Consider the following 7,668-nt stretch of genomic DNA (forward strand, 5'->3'; position numbering starts at 1 on the left):
ATTTAATGTAGTGGGGATCATAAAATTGAAAAGTGCCCTATATTATTTAAGAAAAATTTTAAGAAAAGTGAACAAAAGAATAAGATATAAAAATGGCTGACTTAACAGTTGATTTAATTACAAGATTGATTGCGGAGAGCACAATAAATTTAAGGCAGGAAGTTGAACGATTACGATCTCAAGTTGAGATAGATACTCGTAGGGTGACGGATTATGTGACTGAGTCTATTGACGAAAATATACAGTGCCAAGAATCTCTTGATGTTGTAAAATCCCTTCCAGATTTTTCAGGGAAATTAAATTCTTACGTTAGTTGGAGGGAGGCAGCACATAATGCTATGAGCCTGTATATAAGGAAAAGTAGAAGATACTTTGCAGCCCTTACTATTTTGCGAAACAAGATCACACAAGATGCGAATGACACGCTCACCAATCATGGTACGGTGTTGAATTTTGATGTAATAATTGCGCAATTAGATTTTGCTTATTCAGACAAACGGCCGATACACATTATAGAACAGGAACTGAGTGTCTTACGCCAGGGATCAATGACAGTTGTTGAGTATTATAATTTGGTCAATAGAAAATTGACCTTACTCATAAATAAAACAATAATGACTCATAGTAGCTCATCCGATATAGCCAAAGAACTTAATAAAAAGAATAGGGATCATGCCTTAAGAATATTTGTAACTGGTCTCAATGCACCTTTAAGAGACATAATATTAGGAACTAGAATCAAACAACCAAAGGGCATTATTTGCTAAAAATTTTGCAAATGAAAGAAGCAGAGCTAGGACAACAAATTATCCCAATAATAATTTGAGGTTCCCAACAAGGAATAACGTACCAAAACCAGAACCAATGGACGTAGATCCATCTGTCTCCAGGTCATACAATAAGAATTACAACCCTTTTGGTCAACAAGGTGGCAGATATTTTAATCAGAATAACAAACCCCAGACAAGTAGTTCAGGCAATGGGTTAAATACTACTCAACAAAGTTCAGGGCCTCAGAACCAACATATGCAAGGCTTCAAGAGACGAAGAGAAAGTAATAATAGCTTTCGACCGCAAGGAAAAACTCCTAAAATAAACAATTTAAATGAAGAACATTTTTTAGGGAAAAGGGGAACGACCTCCCCTACATCATAGTTTATGATAAAAAACTCAATAAAGGATTGAAAGCACTGGTAGATACCGGAGCAACTTCTTGTTATATTAAGCAGGGAGTATATCAAAATAGAAATGAATTAGCCATTTATAAAAGAGTGAGAACTGTAAATGGTTATTCTATTATAAAATATTACCATATAATAAATTTATTCGGAGTTCGACAAGTATTCTATGAAATAGATAATTTGGATTCGGACATCCTTTTAGGATATAATTTTTTAAAGAAAATAGAAGCACGTATCGATATACGTAGCAACAAAATAATTTACAAAACAAAATATGAGAACGAAAAGGTGGATGAAAGTATGAATATTAACATCCATAAAGAAAGAGTAAACTCAGAGAAAAAAGAAAATGTTAACCCCTTGGGACAAAAAGGTCCTAAGGCGCCAGCAGATGATAGTACCTGCAACAAAAAAGAAAAGTATGAAAATAAAAATGAGAAAAAAGAAAATTTTAACCCCTTGGGACAAAAGGATCCTAAGGCGCCCGCCGAAGAAAATACCGGCAATAAGAAAAGAAAAAATAATAAAAAAATTAATTATAAAATAAACACTGTGGATCAGAAAATTTCTACAGCATATACCGAGGGATTTACCGGTAAAAGTATGCCATATAAATGTTTGTCTTTGGCACCTGAAGATCCTAAAGCAATAGCTGATGAATATTCAGGTAATATAAGGGATAACTATTCCATGAAAACTGAAAAAGGTTCAGATCAGGCAGTCAATGAAAGTTTTGATGAAAACAGTGAAGACTCTCACTTAGTAAGAGCTTATAAAACTCCAGAAAGGAGAAATCAGGGTAAAAACCTTGAGGAATTTAGAATTTTAATAAAGCAGAGAATAGTGGAAAAACACGCAAATATTGATACAAGTTTTCCGTTTAAAACAGATGTAAGAGCGGAAATACGAACAGAAAATGAAAAGCCGATATGGAGTAAACAGTACCCATATCCTCTGTCTGTGAATTCTTTCGTAAATAAAGAAATTGGAAGATTATTGAATGAAAATATTGTAAGGCCTAGTAAAAGTCCTTATAATTCACCCATTTGGGTGGTATCAAAAAAAGGTACTAACGACGACGGTTCACCAAAATTTAGAATGGTGATAGATTACAAAAAATTGAATGCTCATACTATTCCCGATCGCTATCCCATCCCGGATACGAATATAATTTTTTCAAATTTAGGGAAATCAAGATACTTTTCAAGCATTGATTTGGAGTCAGGTTTTCACCAGATTTTAATGTCGGAAAATGACATAGAAAAAACAGCTTTTTCCATTAATAACGGAAAATATGAATTTTTAAGAATGCCTTTCGGTCTAAAAAATGCTCCCAGAATATTTCAAAGAGCAATGGACAATATATTGCGTGATCAAATAGGAAAAACATGTCATGTATATATGGATGATATAATAATTTTTTCAGGAAGTTTAGAGCAACATATGAAGGATTTGCAAATGATAATTGAAATATTATGAAAATTTCTCTTGAAAAATCTAAATTTTTCAGAACTGAAATAGAATTTTTGCGTTACATTATAGCTCAAAATACAATTAAAACAGATCCAAATAAAATTGAATTAATGCTTAATTACCCGCTACCCAAAAGTTTACGGGAATTAAGGGGGTTTTTAGGTGTTACCGGTTATTACCGGAAATTCATTAAAGATTATGCAACGATTGCAAAGCCATTGACAAAATACTTATCCGCAGAAAATGGCAGAGTCTCTAAAAATATGTCAAAAAAGGTATTAGTGAAAATTGATGAAGCAGGGATATCTTCTTTTAAAAAGCTAAAGAAAAGGTTAGCATCAGCAATGGAATTGACGCAACCAGATTATTCAAAAAAGTTTGTGTTAACTACTGACGCATCGAATGTTGCAATAGGCGCAGTCCTTTCTCAAGAAAATAAACCCATTACTTTTGTTTCCAAAACTCTTAATAAGACAGAAAGAAATTATGCTACAAATGAAAAAGAGTTGTTTGCGATTGTATGGGCACTGAAGAATCTTCGTAATTATCTTTATGGAGTAACTAATCTTGAAATTCACACGGATCATCAACCGTTAACATTTGCATTATCTACGCGCAACCCGAATTCTAAAATGAAAAGATGGCATGCTTTAATTGAGGAGTTTTCTCCAAAATTTGTATATAGGCCAGGCAAAACGAATGTTGTGGCTGATGCATTATCACGCCTTGAAATAAACAATTTGTCAAGTGAATCAGAACATTCAGCGGAAAGTAGCGAAAATGATCAAATACAGGAAACATACAAGCCTGTAAATCAATTTAAACAACAAATTATATTATATTATGTAAAAATAGGTTCACTATACATGAAATGATAGAAATTTTTGGAAGAAAAAGACATTTGATTGAATATGATACAGTTGAGAATCTACTTACTATTTTAAAAGAATACATAAAACCTAAATTGGTAACAGCAATACACTGCACAGTAGAGGATTTGTATGAGATACAGCGACCTCTAAAAGAAACATTTCAAAATAAATTTGTATATACTAAGCTATTTCCTATGGACATTCCCAATAGGGAAGATCAAGCAGGTATAATTGAACAAACCCATAACAGAGCGCATCGAAATTACAATGAAAATATAAAACAAATAGGAAAACTATACTATTGGCCAGAAATGAAGGAATATGTACGCAATTGCATAACGTGCAATAGGAACAAATATGATCGACATCCGAAAAAAATTCCAATAAAAGAGGCTCCAATTCCAGAAAAAGAGGGAGAGCAGCTTCACATAGATATTTTTTATGCTCAGTGGTTGAAGTTTATCACATGTATTGATGCTTATTCAAAATGTTTAATATTAAAAAATATAGAAGACAAATCTAATATTGAGGAAAAGGTTTTAGAAATTCTTCAAACTTTCCCAGATGTGAAACGAATAACGTTAGATAATGAGCCAAGTTTTACAACACCTCAATTCAAATCGTTAATGCAGAGATTAAATATTGAAATATATTTTTGCAATCCAAGGCATAGTATTACTAATGGACAAATTGAAAGAGTTCATTCTACGATAATAGAGATAGCTAGATGTATAAAAGAGTAATACAACATAGTAAGTGATTTAGAAACAGTTCTAAGAGCTGCACAACAATATAATATTACAATACATTCCGTTACAAAATTCCGACCAACAGATATTTTTCATAATAAAATAGATCATGAAAAATTACATGATACTCTTGAGCAGGCGCAAAAGAAAATGCTTGCGATTCATAACAAAACTAAATTAAATAAGGAATACCACTCTGGTCAGGTAATATATGAAAAAATTGTAGGTGAAAGAAATAAGTTAAAGCCCAGATATAAGAGACAACAAGTAAAAGAGAACTTAGCAAATAAGGTAGTAATTAATAACAGAAACAGAATAATACATAAGGATAACATTAAAAGTTAAAATTTTTTTATATTATTTTATAGGAAATGTACTTGGGGTATTTTTTCATACCTTTTATTACTCTCATCCAGGCGGACATAATCAATTACTCAAACGACGAATATATTTTAATACAGAATGAACAAGCATTGCTATACGAATCGTTTGGAAGCATTTTCCATGTTACAAATTTAACCTATTATGCAACTTTATATAATGAAGAAAAATTATATTTTTTACAAGAAAAAGAAAAACATTCTTATTCTACATCGGACTTTCTAGAAATAGAATCAGAACTCCAAATTATAGAATCTTCTTTAATTCAATTGGAAAAAACTAGAACAAAGAGAGGAATTAATGAAATAGGTACAGTATGGAAGTGGATAGCAGGCACACCTGACCATGACGACTACATTTTTATTTCAAATAAAATTAATGATTTAATTGAAAATAGCAATAAACAACTAACGACAAATTCTGAAATATTTAATGAAATACGACGTTTAACGAATTTAGTAAACAGTACCACAGGAATTTCGCATGAAAGAATAATACGTAAACAGAGAATTAAAATGATAATATATGAATTACAAAATATTTTGCAAACTATTACATTAGCAAAAGGAGGAATATTAAACTCACATATACTTCATACAGATGAAACAAGAGAAATAATTCAGAACGAATTACAAGCAGTAACCTTGGCAGACTTATTAGACGTTTCAACATTTAAAATCATACAAAAATCAGATCTAATTATATTGTATATTAAATATCCCAAAATAAATAATATTTGTACGTTATTTGAAACCAGACCAATATCACAAAATGATGGGAAATTAATAATTGAGAATGAAGTAGCATTATGTAATAACACATTTATATCTATTGAAGAATGTAAAATTGAAATAAGTAATATTTTTTGTAAGCAAAAATTACAAAATACATGTTTTATAAATTTGTTAAATAAAAAGCCAGCTAATTGCACTAAAATCAAAGAAAATAATAAACAAATAGATAAAATAAGAGATGGGGCTATATTAGTTTCAGGGAAACATACAGTTAATAAAATTGTAATAAATGGTACATATTTAATAACTTTTAATACAAGTGTGAATATAGATAACAAAACATATGAAAACCCCACAGGAAAAATTGTAAAATTTATAAAACAAAATCATTTTAAAAATTATGAAATACTTGAATTTGTAAACTCAAATGACGACACTTTAAAGTTCACTAACATAAATTTCTTAGAAAAAATTGGAAATTCGTATATTGAAAATCCCAAATCAATGTCATTATTGACCTTCATGTCACTGGCAATAATAGCATATACAGTTCATAAATTGATATTGTTTATACAAATTAAAAAGCAAGAAAAGTTCCAAAGAAATCAAGAAAAATTATATTTTGAGTTGCAAAATAAAATAAATATTCTATCAAAAGAAATCGTTGAATCGAGGGCGATTCATTTTAGAGAAGGGGGAGTTAACGGCAGACCACTTACCCCATTACAATGCTAAATGTAAACACAATTGAGAAAACATATTTTGCATCTTACAAATCCGCCAGCTCAGCATTATGCTGCTGCGTAATAAAAATTAATTGAAAATGAAATTGATATCTTCTTTGACCAGGCTGATGCAATGCCAAACCATCATTGTGAAACACATAGATTTAAGTAAACAAATTGTAAAGATATAAATAAGGGAATTTATAGAATAAAGTTTAGTTTTTACTCCGTCTTCAACTGAAGCACGTCTTTTTTAAAAAAATGTTATTCCAGTAAGGAAAAACATAATTCGCATGCACAAAACCTTTTGTTCACAACGCAGGCGCAGAAATAAACGCTCTGCGTATTTATCCTCCCCACGTGACTCGCCATCAATTCTCGGTGCAAATTTTTTTTTTTTTCGTTTTTAAATTTTTTTTTTAATGTAATCGTAAAAAAATTTGTAATAAATTTTATGTATCCGCTTATCATTTCAAAAGTAACAAAATGGTAAAAAAATAAGCAGTCGAAGAAATAAACGCACCGCCTATTTTTCCTCGCCACATGTTAGACTCGAGTTCAATTTTTTTTAATTATAAATTTTTTTTTTTTTAATGTAATTGAAAAAAAAAATTATGTAATAAATTTTACGTATTCGCTTATTATTTCAAAAATACGAAAATAGTAAAAATTTAATTGGTTTAATGTCGAGGTAAGAAATGTGTTGTGTGTTGAGGTGAAAGATGTGTGGTGTTTCTAATTTTTGTGTGGGCAAAAGTCAGTGAGGTGTCTATAAACTCGGTGTGCTAAATTACCTTACTTCAAATCTTTCAAATCTCAATTGTACTAAAAAAAGCTCACAGTAACATTTGCTCCTTCTCATTGCATTAACATTCTCTGCTTATACTTAGGCATAACTACATCCATGTTCACACCTATCAATCATAACAAAATTTTTTGCAGTCATTATGGCAAATCACAAGCGACTTAAAAAAACAACAAAACAGTAATAGTACATTATTATATAAATAAAATATGGGCAGATAAAAAGAGCATATTAAATGAGAAGGTTGACATTCTGACTCATCGATATTTTTTTTAATATTTGCAGCATAATTTGATACAGTCATTCGAATACAGGTATCCAAATGTATATCTGTAAGCCGATTGCAGTATTTATTTTTAATAAATTTCATATTGGAAAAAGAAGATTCACACAAATAAGTTGAACTGAATAACGCTTTCACTTTCAACGCAACACGACATAAAACTGAATACTTATCTTTACTTACTAAAGTCCATATACATTTTGTATTTGAACCTAAAGATTTTAAAGTCAAGTCACTTTGAAAAGCAATCAGTTCCATTTCTGTCACAGCAATGTCTTCGCCAAAGTGTTTCATAACACAAGTTGCAAACTGTTGTATATCAATGTCCATGAAGGGTGAAACAACAAATTGCGTCACTAAAGCAATTTTGCTGAAATCTTTAAAGGATTTTTGAAGTTGTCCTCCAAGTTAGAAACTATTTCCATATGATATTTACTGTCATAGGGCTCTAATAGATTTTTGGAT

This window comes from Anastrepha obliqua, chromosome 6 (genome assembly GCF_027943255.1).
Source record: "Anastrepha obliqua isolate idAnaObli1 chromosome 6, idAnaObli1_1.0, whole genome shotgun sequence".
Taxonomy (NCBI): Eukaryota; Metazoa; Arthropoda; class Insecta; order Diptera; family Tephritidae; genus Anastrepha; species Anastrepha obliqua.